The sequence below is a fragment of the Bombina bombina genome, chromosome 8 (assembly GCF_027579735.1).
Source record: "Bombina bombina isolate aBomBom1 chromosome 8, aBomBom1.pri, whole genome shotgun sequence".
Lineage (NCBI taxonomy): Eukaryota > Metazoa > Chordata > Amphibia > Anura > Bombinatoridae > Bombina > Bombina bombina.
This window is the reverse complement of record NC_069506.1, coordinates 34,526,396-34,542,268: the sequence shown is the minus strand read 5'-3', so window position 1 is coordinate 34,542,268 and position 15,873 is coordinate 34,526,396.

The following is a 15,873-nucleotide window of genomic DNA, read 5'->3' as shown; positions in this document are numbered from 1 at the left end:
CTACCTGATGCACGCAAAAAGCCTCCGTCTAGCAGAGTTAACACACAAACAGTAGCGCAAAATAGCACTCTACTTGTAATCTAGTCTGAATTTTGAATTACTTAAAGATAGAATATTTCAGGAGTTATTATATTTTATAGGTGCCTTTTATAAATATGCATATGATTTTATTGAATATCTATGTGGTTTACATGTTTTTAAAGTGTTAAACATTTTGTAATACTTGTTGTAAAGGGCATTCTGTACCTTTATGCCAAGCAGAATTAAGCATAAAATTGTGCCCATTAATGACTGCATTCTACAAACATACATTTATTAGCAGGCTCAGTGTAAACTGAGTGAAATGTACAGTTATTTTGGGTATTAATATCTGTAATTGGAGTAAAAAATATCCATCTGCTTCTGTAAATAGGCTAGCGTAAAATTATACCTTGAAACTCTGTAAACGTCAGCATGGAGGAATATTTTATGGCAACCATTTTTAACAGCTATGGAACAGGTGAACACAATTTACCCTAGCATTGTATTATTAAATTACAAAAATGTAAAATTACTTATCAGGCTAAAAAACTCATAATGCTTAAAATAATATATATATATGTGTAGGAAAGAAAAGTCTGAGTTTAGTTCATTGTAATAGAAAGAAAGCATTGATAATCTTCATTGCTAATGATCAATTTAAGCCTTCACTGAAAATACAAAGCAGACACTAAGGTTCAGAGATGCAAATCTGCCACACAAGACGTCTGCCAAAACTCAAATTTGTCTCTTAAAGCAATTTACTCAATTGTGGTACAATCAATTCTCATAAGCCTCTAACAAACGACACATTTTTCTTCCAAGTAGTAATAAATATTAAACTTTTTAACATATATTGCCTTACTTGTCAGATTTATGTATCCATGCTTAGAATTAGCTGATGACCAGAACAGGTGTGCAGGGTATATGAACTGGTTTGTTAATCGGCTAAATGTTGGACAACCGCGCACAGAGCAAATGTTAGCAAATGCCTGGTATCAAAATGTAACATAATTAAAGTTTTTAGGAAAAAACTTTAACCTAGAGATGCCCATAGTATAGTGAGACAAGGTCTTTATTTTTGTGTGTGTGATCTACGTATGCACAAGCTAAGCAAACACAAATCTGTGCCTTGCATGTAAAATTCATCTTTGTTTCACACAGGGATTTATATTCTTATGTTGAACCTGAGGCAACTGCAACAGAGATTTTTTTTTTCTTGTACAAAGACATTTTTGCTTTCCTTTTAGCTTGAGTCAATTCTATGATACTTGAAAGCTGTCTCTATTTTCCTGGGACACTTGTCTCTTATACCATAGTATAACTGGGCTGGGAATCAGTCCCAAATTGAAAAAATATGCCCTAATTTTTGACTTGTCATGGATTGGTGTCTGTAATCAGATATAAGGTATTTGTGGGTCTTGTGTATATGTTTGTAGGTATATACTGTATATATATATATATATATATATAAACAATATTTAATATTTTGTACATATCCAGATTATGAGTGGCGCGTTTAAAGTTACATGTGAGCGATAAGGGGTTTATCGCGGCTGTTTGCATGCATCATGTTTTCCCGCTCGGATTACAAGTTGAAAGTAATCATGAGCGCAATTGAAGGTAACATACATTGGGTTAGCGCAGCCATAGAGCTCTGGTTAAAATGTTTTGTGAAACAAAAAAGTCTCATAAAACACATCAAATATACATTAAAAAGTACACTTACACTCATATTAACACCATCTAATAAAATTATTAATAAGAAAAATATTGCACGAAAAAGTTATAAAGGCTCAAAGATATAAGGTCTCAGGAGTTAGAAAAAACCCCACATACATAAAGACACATCCATATACATGTCTAATATATATATACTAGTCCTAAAGCCCGTTCACAGGGGCCATTTTTTGCAGGGTACAGCGGTCCCACCCCTTGCGCTCTCTCCCTGCCCCTCTCTTTTGCTCTCTCTCTCCCTCTCTTTTGCGCTTTCTCTCCCCCTCTCTTTTGAGATCTATCTCTACCCCCCTCTCGTTTGCGCTCTCTCTCCCCCCTCTTTTGCACTCTCCCCCCCCTCTTTTGCACTCTCTCTCTCCCCTCTATTTTGAGCTCTCTCTCTCCCCCCTCTCTTTTGCGCTCTCTCTCCCCCTCTCTTTTGCGCTCTCTCTCCCCCCCCTCTTTTGCGCTCTCTCTATTCCCCCTCTTTTGCGCTCTCTCTATCCCCCTTCTTTTGCGCTCTCTCTCTCCCCCTCCTTTTTTGCACTCTCTCTCTCCCCCCTCTTTTGCGCTCTCTCTCTCCCCCCTCTTTTGCGCTCTCTCTATCCCCCTCTCTTTTGCGCTCTCTCTCCCCCTCTCTTTTGTGCTCTCTCTCTCACCCCTCTCTTTTGCGCTCTCTCTCACCCCTCTCTTTTGTGCTCTCTCTCCCTCCTCTCTTTTGTGCTCTCTCTCTCCCCTGTCTCTCTCCCCCCTCTCTCTCTCTCTCCCCCCTCTCTCTCCCCTCTATCTATCTCTCTCCTCCCCTCTATCTCTCTCTCTCTCCCCTCTATCTCTCTCTCTCCCCTCGATCTCTCTCTCTCCCCCCCCTCTCTCTCTCTCTCTCTCCCCCCCTCTCTCTCTCTCCCCCCCCTTTCTCTCCCCCCCCTTCTCTCTCTCCCCCTCTCTCTCTCCCCTCTCTCTCTCCCCCTCTCCCCCCTCTCTCTCTCCCCTCTCTCTCTCTCTCCCTCTCTATCTCCCCCCTCTCTCTCTCCCCCTCTCTCTCTCCCTCCCCCTCCCCTCTCTCTCCCTCCCCTCTCTCTCTCTCCCTCCCCTCTCTATCCCTCCCCTCTTTCTCCCTCCCCTCTCTCTCCCTCCCTCCCCTCTCTCTCTCTCCCTCCTCTCTCTCATTCCCCCTCCCCTCTTTCTCTCCCTCCCTCCCCCCTCCCTCTCTCCCTCCCCTCTCTCTCTCCCCCTCCCCTCTCTCTCTCCCTCCCCCTCCCCTCTCTCCCTCCCCTCTCTCTCTCCCTCCCCCTCCCCTCTCTCCCCTCTCTCTCTCCCTCCCCTCTCTCTCTCCCTCCCCTCTCTCTCTCCCCCTCCCCTCTCTCTCCTCCTCCCCCTTCTCTCTCTCCTCCCCTCTCTCTCTCCTCCCCTCTCTCTCTCCTCCCCCTCTCTCTCTCCCCCCTCCCCCTCTCTTTCTCTTCCCCCCCTCTCTTTTGATCTCTCTGTCCCCTTTCTTTTGCTCTCCCTCCCCCTCTCTTTTGCTGTCTCTCCCCCTCTCTTTTGCTCCCTCTCTTGTGCTCTCTTTATCTCCCCTCTTGATCTCTCTCTCCCCTCTTGATTTCTCTCTCACCTTTCTTATATTTTCCCTACCCCCTCTCTCCCCTCTTTTGAGCTGTTTTGAGCTCTCAGACTGCACAGCCTTTCACGGCCCGTCTGGCCCCGCCCCTTCCATGCTCGACCTCACCCCCATCACATCCCTCGTGCTCGGCCACGCCCCTCACATTCGGTCATGCCCCCGGTCACGCTCGGTCAAGCCCACTTCTGCTTGCGCTGCAGAGCAGAGACTTAGAGACTCTCAAAGGCCAGGTGTGTTTGTCCTTGTGCTGTGCTGTATACTGCGCATGACAGCTTCGGACAAACACACTTGGCCTTTTATTATATAGGATATATATATATATATATACATACATTGTAAATATATATATACTGCATATATATATACTGTATATATACTGTATATATATATATATGTGTGTGTGTGTGTACATATGTATATATGTATTTATATGTGTATATGTATTTACAGATGTATATATACATAAAAACAAATAAATACATATGTACAAATTCATATACATAGATATATAAGCATTGGAGTCTTTGGAGCATTTGCGGTCAAATACCTAAAAACACGAAAACAAAACGCATTTGTATTCAATATTAATATTTAATATTTTTTTTTTAACTATTAATTTATTTACTGTAAATATTTCACATTCCATTGTTATTCATATATATATATACACCCCTGGAATGCACCCATGAAATACCCATACCCCACCTATATTACTACACATACATATTGCCCATGACCTCAAACTGTGTGACATGACACTGTTTACTAAAACCAGCACCTCCACTCACAGGTCTCATGACAGCTACAGTATAAAATTAAACGAAAATTATATTGTAACAATTTTAACTTTATTTCCCATTCAGAATTCAAAATAGGGAAACACAAAACTGCATCAAACCAAAGCCATAATAATAAATAAGATTTTCCACTCTGTTTTGTATGAGTGCCATAGGCGCGAAATGCGTCTAGTATGTGGTTTGGATATCCCCTTGCATCCTCTGCTTGTGCAGTTACCCTACTTTATCACAAATGTTTTTTAACATTTTTAGAATAAAGTATGTTTTTATATGACATTCTGGCTTTGGTTTGGTATAGTGGAGTGCAGAATTTTGTGTTTCAGAACTTGATTATTCAGCCTGCACTGGGGTGGTTCTCCGGCACCCGTGATTTGCACACTGCTGTAGTTGCTTTTGCAGAAGGGGCCACAGACTGATCATGGGTGAGCGCTCCAGCTGTATACTCCAGTAAAGCAACTTTTGCTAGTTGAGACTATTACCTATACAAAAAATGTCAATACTGCAGTACTGGCTGTAGAAATGCTTTGTAAATCAAAGGCTGCTGTTAATATTAACCTCCTAGTAAGGGGTAGAAGAGGGCGAGAACTTAGTCTATTTGAAAGAGCGTTACTGCAGCTACGTTTAATACAATTAAAGGGACATTCCAGCCAAAATTGGAATTGACATGGATGTTTTTCGGTTTTAAATAGAAATATTTTTGCAATATACATGTATCAGCAAAAATGCTCATAATAAAAGCTATATCTGTTTTAAAAGTGTATTTAAGTATGCACTGTGCACCAGCATTTTAAATACAACACTTTCTCAGAGAGCCTAAGGGGCTTGTACCATCTGCTAATGACTCAATTTGTTATTTGCTGACATGCAACAAGCCCCACTGGTGCTCTGAGCAGCTGCCATATTTAAAATGCGGGTGCACTGAGAATATCTAGTTATGCTTCACATGCACATGCAGAGAAAAATGTTAACATTAAACCAGTGATAACTTTTACTAGAAGCATTTTTGCCAATACATGTATATTGCAAATATTTTTCTACTCAAAGATTTTATTAATCTATGTGCATTTAAATTTTGACCGGACTGTCCCTTTAACACTTATTAACTTCTTGCTCAATACATTGCCCCTGATGTGCAGTCGGGGGAGGTTGTATTTAAATGGACAATCTAATCAAAATTAAACTTTCATGATTCAGATAGGGCATATAATTTTAACCCCTTAATGACCACAGCACTTTTCCATTTTCTGTCCGTTTGGGACCAAGGCTATTTTTACATTTTTGCAGTGTTTGTGTTTAGCTGTAATTTTCTTCTTACTCATTTACTGTACCCACACATATTATATACCGTTTTTCTCGCCATTAAATGGACTTTCTAAAGATACCATTATTTTCATCATATCTTAGAATTTACTATAAAAAAAATGATAAAATATGAGTAAAAATGGAAAAAAACACACTTTTTCTAACTTTGACCCCCAAAATCTGTTACATATCTAAAACCACCAAAAAACACCCATGCTAAATAGTTTCTAAAATTTGTCCTGAGTTTAGAAATACCCAATGTTTACATGTTCTTTGCTTTTTTTGCAAGTTATAGGGCCATAAATACAAGTAGCACTTTGCTATTTCCAAACCATTTTTTTCCAAAATTAGCGCTAGTTACATTAGAACACTGATATCTTTCAGGAATCTCTGAATATCTATTGACATGTATATATATTTTTTTTAGTAGACATCCCAAAGTATTGATCTAGGCCAATTTTGGTATATTTCATACCACCATTTCACCGCCAAATGCGATCAAATACAAAAAATCGTTCACTTTTTCACAAATTTTTTCACAAACTTTCGATTTCTCACTGAAATTATTTACAAACAACTTGTGCAATTATGGCATAAATGGTTGTAAATTCTTCTCTGGGATCCCCTTTGTTCAGAAATAGCAGACATATATGGCTTTGGCATTGCTTTTTGGTAATTAGAAGGCCGCTAAATGCCACTGCGCACCACAAGTGTATCATGCCCAGCAGTTAAGGGGTTAATTAGGGAGCTTTTAGGGAGCTTGTAGGGTTAATTTTAGCTTTAGTGTAGTGTAGTAGACAACCCCAAGTATTGATCTAGGCACATTTTGGTATATTTCATGCCACCATTTCACCGCCAAATGCGATCAAATTAAAAAAAACGTAAAATTTTTCACAATTTTAGGTTTCTCACTGAAATCATTTACAAACAGCTTGTGCAATTATGGCACAAATGGTTGTAAATGCTTGTCTGGGATCCCCTTTGTTCAGAAATAGCAGACATATATGACTTTGGCGTTGCTTTCTGGTAATTAGAAGGCCACTAAATCCTGTTGCGCCTCACACGTGTATTATGGCTAGCAGTGAAAGGGTTAATTAGGGAGTTTGTAGTGAGCTTGCAGGGTTAATTTTAGCTTTAGTGTAGAGATCAGCCTCCCATCTGACACATCCCACCCCCTGATCCCTCCCAAACAGCTCCCTTCCCTCCCCCACCCCACAATTGTCCCCGCCATCTTAAGTACTGGCAGAAAGTCTGCCAGTACTAAAATAAAAGGGTTTTAAAAAAAAATGAATTTTTTTTAGCATATTTACATATGCTACTGTGTAGGATCCCCCCCTTAGCCCCCAACCTCCCTGATCCCCCCCAAAACCGCTCTCTAACCCTCCCCTCTGCCTTATTGGGGGCCATCTTGGGTACTGGCAGCTGTCTGCCAGTACCCAGTTTACAATAAATAGTGCTTTTTTTTTGTTTTTTGTTTTTTTTCTGTAGTGTAGCTTCCCCCCCCCCCACAGACAAACCCCCACCACCTTGCTGATTGTTTTATTTTGCCATTTTTTTTATATTTTTTATTTCCACATTTTCTGCAGTGTAGCGGTTCCCACCCGCTCCCTCCCCGTGCACGCGCCCGCCCCCACCCTCCCGTGCACGCGCGCGCGCCCGTGCGCGCCCCCAGCCACCCCCGCCCACGATCCCGCCCCCCTTCACATCAACAGGGCCATCGATGGCCGCCACCCGCCTCCCGGTCCGGCTCCCACCCACCAACGCAGGGAGCAACCGATCTCCGGTGCAGAGAGGGCCACAGAGTGGCTCTCTCTGCACCGGATGACTTAAAAAGGTTATTGCAGGATGCCTCCATATCGAGGCATCACTGCAATAACCGGAAAGCATCTGGAAGCGAGCAGGATCGCTTCCAGCTGCTTTCCACACTGAGGACGTGCAGGGTACGTTCTCAGGCGTTAACTGACTTTTTCTGAGGACGTACCCTGCACGTCCTCAGTCGTTAAGGGGTTAAACAACTTTCCAATTTACTTTTAGCCTCAGATTTGCTTTGTTCTCTTGGTATTCTTTGTTGAAAGCTAAACCTAGGTAGGCTCATATGCCAATATTTAAGCCCTTGAAGGCCGTCTCTTATCTGAATGCATTTGACAGTTTTTCACAGCTAGAGGGCATTAGTTTATGTGTACCATATAGATAACATGATTTAGAAAGAGCATGCTACTTTAAACAACTTTCCCACTGACTTCTATTATCGGATTTGTTTGATTCTCTTGGTATTCTTTGTTTAATAGAATATCTAAATGGGCTCAGTAACTGCTGATTGGTGGCTGCACATAGATTGCTCATGTGATTAGCTCACCCATGTGCATTGCTATTCCTTCAACAAAGGATATCTGAAGAATAAAACATATTAAATATTAGAAGTAAATTGGAATGTTGTTTAAAATTGTATTCCCTATCTGAATCATGAAAATAATATTTTGCGTTTCACGTCCCTTTAATTATGAGAGGGCACTGATTGGTTAAAATGCTAAAATACAATGTGCTCATTACTGATTGAACAAAATTATATGAACTGGAAATCTGAAATTGTATCTGTTCACTAAGGTGCTGACATGAGAGTCATATAACCCAATTTAATTTATTCTTGGAAAACATTAAATACTCAGTGCTACTCAGGGTTAGGGATGGGGGAATGTTTCTAAACATTCAAAATTTAAAACTAATTTGATACATTCGTTCGTTTGAATCAAATTTCAAATATTTATATTGCATTCTAACATTCTATTTTCAAATTTTCATTTTCAAATTCTTTAATAAAATTCAGAAATATTTGTTCGAATAATAGAATGTTTAGCTATGTATTTTATATCACATTTAATTTTGAAATGTAATATTCTAATTCGAATGTCACATTCGAATTCAAAATAGTATTTCTAGTCTAATACTGTGTTTTTTAAATGTAATATTCAAATTCTAATGTGACATTCGAATTCAAATATAATATTCGACTTCGAAATAGTATTTCTAGTCTACAACTGTGTTTAATAAATGTAATATTCAAATTTGAAATAGTATTTCTAGTCTACAACTGTGTTGTATAAATGTAATATTCAAATGTTACATTCCAATTTGAATGTAGCATTTGAATTCGAAATAGTATTTCTAGTCTACAACTGTGTTGTATAAATGTAATATACAAATTTGAATGTTACATTCACATTTGAATGAAGTATTTGAATTTGAAATCGTATTTCTAGTCTACAGCAGTGTTTTATAAATGTAATATTCGAATTAGAAAGTGACATTCGAAAACTGTAAATAGCATTCGATAATAGAATTTTTAAGAATATTCGTTATTATGTAAATCAAATTTCTACAATAACATTCGTTCTAACATTCGAATTTGAATATAAACACATTCGCCCATCCCTACTCAGAGTTCTGAACCAAAAATGGGCTGGCTCCTAAGCTTACATTCCTGCCTTTACAAATAAAGATACCAAGAGAACAATTTTTTTTTATAAAAGGAGTACATTAGAAAGTTGCTTAAAATTACATGCTCTATCTGAATCATAAAATAAATAAATTGGGTTTTATATCCCTTTAATATCTTACACATGAACGGAACCTATGGAGGAAATGTCACACAGATATTAACTGGATTGAAATTATCTAAAGGGAACATCTTCTCTATCCCTCACTGCTCACTGCATCATATAACTCAGGTAGAATTGAGGAAATACGAAGGGTAGATTGACTCACAGTGTAAGCAATTGGTTCATGTTTCATCTTTCTCCGGGACTGCAGATTCACGTTTTCTTAACACAGTACGGGATTACTTTACTGATTTGATGGCAGTTGGTTGAAGATTATTGTCTAGGTAACAGAAATATAGAGCAGCCATCCATTACATGTGTTCATGGTAAATTTTCTATCAAGCCTATAAAATGCACTAAATATACATGTTAAAAAGTTATGTTAATGGGACAATAATGTCAACATTCAAAATTAATGATTCAGTCAGAACAACATTCCAATTTACGTATTTTATTAACTTTGCTTCAATCTCTTGGTATTCTTTGCTGAAGAGTAAATTTATGAGCAGCAATGCCGTACTTGGAACTAGCTTTACACATCTGGTTAACCAATGACAAGAGGCATATAAAATCAGCCACAAATCAGCAGCTAGCTCACTGTAGTGTGTAGCTGCTCCTGAGCCTACCTACCTACGCTTTTCAATAAAGGATACCAAGAGAATGAAGTATATTTAATAATGGGAGTAAATTGAAAAGTTGTTTAAAATTGCATGTACTACCTGAATTATGAAAGTTGAATTTTGACTTACCATCCCTTTAAAGCTCTTATATTCATGTCTTTTTTTCCCCAGGAACATCTGTATTACAAAAAAAAAAATCTGTAATATGTTTTTAACTGTCATCTTCTAAATGTTCAAAGTAAAGCAAATGTTCTTGTATAATTTAATACTTAGCAGTTTCTGAGATATAAATGTGAACCTTATTCACAAGCTTTTTATAAAAATATAGAAATGGGAAAATGATCTTCCTTTTTTATGTTTAATCAAGTTACTTGTACGTTCCATATTGTATCAAGCAGACACTTATTTTTTTCTTTTACATTGTTAAATTTAATTTGGTAATCACATTATTTTGTTGTTTTTATTCTTGGAATAAAATTAAGGAAGTTTGAGTTTTCTCACAAATTAATTGTCATCTTTTACCACTCAGACAAACGGAAATCAGTGTAATATGACTGTGTATTAGTTTGAAATTTGTAATTCCAATTGCTGGGAATTTATATTTTCATTTTTGTTGCAAACATTCGGCTAGATTACGAGTTTTGCGTTATGAGGGGTGCGGTGCTAACTTGCATGTTATTGTCACCGCTCACTTCCCTACAGCGCTGGTATTACAGGTTTTCATAAACCCGGCATTATTTGGCAAAAAGTGAGCGTAAAGCAAAATTGTGCTCCATACCGCACTCCAATACCAGCGCTGCTGAAAGCTGCGGTGAGCTGATTTTACGTGCTCATGCACGATTTCCCCATAGACATCAATGGGGAGAGCCAGCTGAAAAAAAGCCTAACAACCTGCAATAAAGCAGCGTAAAGCTCTGTAACGCAGCCCCATTGATTCCTATGGGGAAACTAAATTTATGTTTACACCTAACACCCTAACATGAACCCCAAGTCTAAACACCCCTAATCTTACACTTATTAACCCCTAATATGCCAGCCCTGACATCACCAACACCTACATTATACTTATTAACCCCTAATCTGCCACCCCCGACATCGCCGACACCTACATTATACTTATTAACCCCTAATCTGCTGCCCCCAACATCGCTGACACCTACATTATACTTATTAACCCCTAATCTCCCGTCCCCAATGTCGCCACAACCTACCTACACTTATTAACTACTAATCAGCCGCCCCCAACGTCGCCGCCACTATAATAAACATATTAACCCCTAAACCACCGCACTCCCGCATCACAAACACTAGTTGAATATTATTAACCCCTAATCTGCCGCCCCCAACATCGCCGCCACTATACTAAATTTATTAACCCCTAAACCTAAGTCTAACCCTAACCCTAAGACCCCCTAACTTAAATATAATTAATATAAATCTAAATAAAACTTACTATCATTACCTAAATAATTCCTATTTAAAACTAAATACTTACCTGTAAAATAAACCCTAAGATAGCTACAATATAACTAATAGTTACATTGTATCTAGCTTAGGGTTTATTTTTATTTTACAGGCAAGTTTGTCTTTATTTTAACTGGGTAGAAGAGTTACTAAATAGTTATTAACTATTTACTAACTACCTAGCTAAAATAAATACAAATTTACCTGTAAAATAAAACCTAACCTGTCTTACACTAACACCTAACCTTACACTGCAATTAAATAAATTAAATAATTTAAAAACAATTACCTAAATTACAAAAACAAACAAACACTAAATTACACAAAATAAAAAAAAGAAATTATCAGATATTTAAACTAATTACACCTAATCTAATAGCCCTATCAAAATAAAAAGCCCCCCCAAAATAAAAAATACCCTAGCCTAAACTAAACTACCAATAGCACTTAAAAGGGCCTTTTGCGCTGCATTGCCCACAAGAAATCAGCTCTTTTACCTGTAAAAAAAATACAAACAACCCCCAACAGTAAAACCCACCACCCACACAACCAACCCCCCAAATAAAATCCTAACTAAAAAAACCTAAGCTCCCCATTGCCCTGAAAAGGGCATTTGGATGGGCATTGCCCTTAAAAGGGCATTTAGCTCTTTTTCAGCCCAAAAACCATAATCTAAAAATAAAACCCACCCAATAAACCCTTAAAAAAACCTAACACTAACCCCCGAAGATCCACTTACAGTTTTGAAGACCGGACATCCATCCTCAACGAAGCCAGGAGAAGTCTTCATCCAAGCCGGCAGAAGTGGTCCTCCAGATGGGCAGAAGTCTTCATCCAGATGGCATCTTCTATCTTCATCCATCCAGCGTGAAGCGGCTCCATCTTCAAGACATCCGGCGCGGAGCATCCTCTTCAATTGAAGTCTTCTTCCAGTATGAATTCTCCTTTAAGTGACGTCATCCAAGATGGCGTCCCTTGAATTCTGATTGGCTGATAGAATTCTATCAGCCAATCGAAATTAAAGGTGAAAAATCCTATTGGCTGATGCAATCAGCCAATAGTATTGAGCTTGCATTCTATGGGCTAATAGGAACAGTCAATAGAATGCAAGCTCAATCCTATTGGCTGATTGTATCAGCCAATAGGATTTTTTCACCTTTAATTCCAATTGGCTGAAAGAATTCTATCAGCCAATCAGAATTCAAGGGACGCCATCTTGGATGACGTCACTTAAAGGAGAATTCATTCTGGAAGAAGACTTCGATTGAAGAGGATGCTCCGCGCCGGATGTCCTGAAGATGGAGCCGCTCCGCACCGGATGGATGAAGATAGAAGATGCCGTCCGGATGAAGACTTTTGCCCGTCTGGAGGACCACTTCTGCCGGCTTGGATGAAGACTTCTCCCGGCTTCGTTAAGGACTTCTTGCCGCTTGGATGAAGACTTCTCCGGCTTTGTTGAGAATGGATGTCCGGTCTTCAAAACTGTAAGTGGATCTTCGGGGGTTAGTGTTAGTTTTTTTTTTTAAGGGTTTATTGGGTGGGTTTTATTTTTAGATTAGGGCTTTTGGGCTGAAAAAGAGCTAAATGCACTTTTTAGTTAGGATTTTATTTGGGGGTTGGTTGTGTGGGTGGTGGGTTTTACTGTTGGGGTTGTTTGTATTTTTTTTTTACAGGTAAAAGAGCTGATTTATTTGGGGCAATGCCCCGCAAAAGGCCCTTTTAAGGGCTATTGGTAATTTAGTTTAGGCTGTTTTTTTATTTTGGGGGGCTTTTATTATTTTGATAGGGCTATTAGATTAGGTGTAATTAGTTTAAATATTTGACAATTTCTTTTTTTATTTTGTGTAATTTAGTTTTGTTGTTGTTGTAATTTAGGTAATTGTATTTAATTAATTTAATGTATTTAATTGTAGTGTAAGGTCAGGTGTTAGTGTAAGACAGGTTAGGTTTTATTTTACAGGTAAATTTGTATTTATTTTAGCTAGGTAGTTAGTAAATAGTTAATAACTATTTAGTAACTATTCTACCTAGTTAAAATAAATACAAACTAGCCTGTAAAATAAAAATAAACCCTAAGCTAGCTACAATGTAACTATTAGTTATATTGTAGCTAGCTTAGGGTTTATTTTACAGGTAAGTATTTAGTTTTAAATAGAAATTATTTAGGTAATGATAGTAATTTTTATATAGATTTATTTTAATTATATTTAATTTAGGGGGTGTTAGGGTTAGGGTTAGACTTAGGTTTAGGGGTTAATAAATTTAGTATAGTGGCGGCGACGTTGGGGGCGGCAGATTAGGGGTTAATAAATGTAGGTAGGTGGCGTCAATGTTAGTAGCGGCAGATTAGGGGTTAATAATATTTAACTAGTGTTTGCAATGCGGGAGTGTGGTGGTTTAGGGGTTAATATGTTTATTATAGTGGCGGCAATGTCGGGAGCGGCAGATTAGGGTTAATAATTTTATTTTAGTCTTTGCGATGCGGGAGGGCCTCGGTTTAGGGGTTAATAGGTAGTTTATGGGTGTTAGTGTACTTTTTAACACTTTAGTTATGAGTTTTATGCTACATCTTTGTAGCGTAAAACTCATAACTACTGACTTTAGATTGCGTTACAAATCTTGCGGGATAGGCTCACTTTTTGGCCTCCTAGAAAAAACTTGTAATATCGGCGCTATGGAAGTCCCATTGACAAAAGACTTTACGCAAATTGCGTAAGTTAATTTGCGTTACGCCCAAAAAAGTGTGCGGTACAACTTTTTTGACAAGACTCGTAATAGCAGCGGTAGTGACAAAGCAGCATTATAACCCATAACGCTGCTTTTTTCGCTCATAACGCAAAACTCGTAATCTAGCGGATTGTTTGAAAAACAGTTAAAGGGACAGTGTATGCCAATTATCATATAACTGCATGTAATAGTCACTACTCTAAAGAAGAATATGCACAGATACTGATCTAAAAATCCAGTATAAAAACTTTTAAAACTTAGAAGCTCCTAGTTTTGCTCCGTTGATGAGGTTAGGCTGGGACACCCAGTGAAAAGGGCTGGAAAAACAAGAAGAGCAGACCCCCCCCCATTCCCTGCATATGAAAAGACAGATAATATAAACTGGAGCCAGCAGAAGTCTGTAAACGCGCGTATCCATCTGACACTGTGGAGCTTGGTTAGGAGTCATCACAATTTTATTAAAAAAATAACATTACAAAACTATACATTGTTACAAAAACTCTCCCTGGTGGGCGGTATAAATGGATCATCTTCAAAACATTTATGCAAAGAAAAATCTAGTGATGTCCCTTTAAGTGCTTTATGTTAGACTAAGTATGTTTTTTAACGTGTACTTTCTTCTCCTTCTTTTTCTTCTTAGATTAAAAGCAAAATGGAAGAGTTAGTTACAGCATTGGTCCAAAGGCTGATAGGCCCAGGACCCGGTCAAGGTCTCTTCCTCATTGGGCTCCTAACCTACAGCCACACAATGTAGGCCTTCAATCAAAAACAGTGACTCATGACCTTTGTAATTTCCCTAGACACATACAAAACATGGAAATGGACTGCACCCGGGTTTGTCTGGGGTTAACTGCCTGAGTGACTGAAAGCTGTGAATTTTGTAGGTTCATGGGCTGTGTACCCAGTCCGATTTGAGAGTTTAGTCCATTTCCATGTTTTGAATGTTTCACATGTTTGACTGTATGAAAACACATGGTTTTTGAGAGGGTTAAAGACCCTCTGACTGGATACACTTATAGCCCTCAAGAGTCCTTAGGAAAACTTAACCTTTATTGACGGATACAAAAATATAAAACCTGGGACCCAATTAAAAACACACACTCTAGAAACTATAAGTAATAAATAGCGTCTCAGATACAAATAGGCCACCTGAAAGGGGGAAACAGGGTTCCCAATGAGAGTAGGGAAAGCACCAGAGGTAACTAGTAGGTACTGGGGCGCTATTACAGTGTCTCAATTGTAACTAGGCCCTAGTCGATATCTACTGCTTGTCTTTTCTAAAACAAAACATATTGGTCCAGATTGTGTTGTTTCACATTTGCTATGACTGTTGACTGTTTTCTGTTGTTTATTATCAGCCACTTGCTCTAACATTCGGCCCATAATATCAGCTTGTTATTTCACCTGTTACCTTAGTAAAGTAACCACAATCTCACCTCAGATGACCATCAGCTAAATATTCTTCCTCAGTCTCCAGCATGTATCTAGGACATACTTCTCTCTTTAAATAACTGATTTGAAATTAAGCAGATATACCCATATAAACTGTTCCACAGAAATCGTAAATATCATTACTAAATGTTCATAATGTACGTATTGTGTCTCAGCTAATTTAGACCAGATTATAAACTCCCTGAAAGTAAGATTTGGTAAGAAACTTGTTTAGGTTTAACTTCTTCAATGTCTTTTTTTTTTTTTTTTTTTTTTAAATAAGACAACCATCTTTTGCATCTAATTGGTTAAATGTTCTTTAAAGGACCAGTAAATACAGCAGATTTGCATAATCAACAAATGAATGATAAAAAGACAATACAATAGCACTTAGTCTGAACTTCAAATGAGTAGTAGATTTTTTTTATGACAAATATCAAAGTAATGTCTATTTCCAGACCCCCTATACCATGTGACAGCCATCAGCCAATCACAAATGCATATAAGTATAGCCTGTGAATTCTTGCACATGTTCAGTAGGAGCTGGTGACTCAAAAATTGTAAATATAAAAAGGCTGTGCACATTT